Genomic DNA, 1,545 nt, shown 5'->3' on the forward strand with positions numbered 1-1,545 from the left:
GTACCCATTTACTTCAGAAAGGCCCTATGCAATCCTGTTTTAATAGATTCTCATTCACCTGGATAACAGGATGCTTATCTTGGCTTCTGAATATAATACTATGTCCTTTAAAAATTTTTTTAAAATTAATTAATTAATTAATTTTGGCTGCACTGGGTCTTTGTTGCGGTGCGAGGGATTCTGTGGTTGCAGTTTACTCAGGCTCTAGAGCGCGCGGGCTCTGTAGTTGTGGCGCAGGGGCTTAGTTGCAGTATGTGGGATCTTAGTTCCCTGACCAGGGATCGAACCTGGGCCCCCTGCATTGGGAGCATGGCGTCTTAACCACTGGACCACCAGGGAAGTCCCATCATGTCCTTCTTAAGAAAAAAAAAAGCAATTCCTAATCTGTCATACTCCCGGTTCATTTGCTACCCCCACAATTTTTGCTACAGACTTCACATGTGGACATTTTTCAACTTCATGATAAATATCCTATACAGGCAGTAGGGATTCAACTATTTGCAGTACTTTTAATTATTTTCAATTTGATTTAATCCAACAAACATTTATTTTAAAGCACACTGGAGAGAAAAAAATGTAAAATGAAACCTATTCTCTGATCTCAACCAATTTGCTATCCAGTGGGGGAGATCAGACATACATGCAATTATGGTATAGCTATAGCAGGATGTGATTAAGTATTTGAACAAAATGTTATGGGAACATAAAGAAGGATGAGATTCATTCCAACTCGGGGGTGGTGTAGGGTGATGGAGAGAGATAGTGCAAGGAAGAGGGGACATGTGAGATCTTCTTTTGAGGTTTACTAAACAAGACAAAGTTATGACTGTTCAACTGAAGAAAGTATCTGCTAGATAACTCATTCATTTGCCATTTAGTCTTTATCTTCATTCTTTCTAGAGTAAGTTTCTTTTTAGTTTCAAGAATCCTGAAAACCAGAAGTCGAGAGGTTTACATTTTTACAACTAATTGCTGAGACATGCAACTGATGGTGACCTAAAGGTGATAACCTAGCAGTGTAATGAGAATAGCTGAAGTTTATATCACTTTGCATTGTCCAGCCTTGAGATGGAGAATCAGAGCAAGCCTTTGTTGGGAATGTCTTATATAATCCCTTGTTCTCCTTTGCTCTTCAACTCTTTCGGCAGAAGTAGAACCAACTCTCACACTACTTAGCATCACAGAGAACTTTCTTGGTATATGGGTAGTGTACATTTCCTAATTTGTAGCTGAATGAAAGGTGAACTTAATGCACATAAAGTACTTGGAAAAGGATTGGTTTTGAAAAACTTCTGAAAATTATTTATCTCTTACTAAATGCTTTCAATGCTGCTGGCACCTAGAGATATGGGAAATATCCCCTCTTATACTTATTTTATGAGGAATGTAAACACTCAGAAATATGCATATATGTATATAATGGCTTTTCTATGTATAATTTATGTTCACAACTATAATTTATGTTCCAACTAAGACTGTCTGGATGGGGAATTTATTCTCATCCTCTACTATTTGCCTTCTTCCATCTAAGCTTATTCAATAAAC

At 37.4% G+C, this 1,545-nt stretch overlaps 1 non-coding gene across 1 annotated transcript; it reads right to left on the bottom strand.

Moving 5' to 3' along the window:
* Nucleotides 1-266: 266 nt before the first annotated feature.
* Nucleotides 267-339, bottom strand: TRNAW-CCA. Its single transcript has one exon. It is a non-coding gene; the product is annotated as a tRNA-Trp (tRNA).
* Between the last annotated feature and the right edge of the window lie 1,206 nt (nt 340-1,545).

The sequence above is a fragment of the Monodon monoceros genome, unplaced genomic scaffold, assembly GCF_005190385.1.
Source record: "Monodon monoceros isolate NGI ecotype Baffin Bay Population unplaced genomic scaffold, NGI_Narwhal_1 Super_Scaffold_2, whole genome shotgun sequence".
Lineage (NCBI taxonomy): Eukaryota > Metazoa > Chordata > Mammalia > Artiodactyla > Monodontidae > Monodon > Monodon monoceros.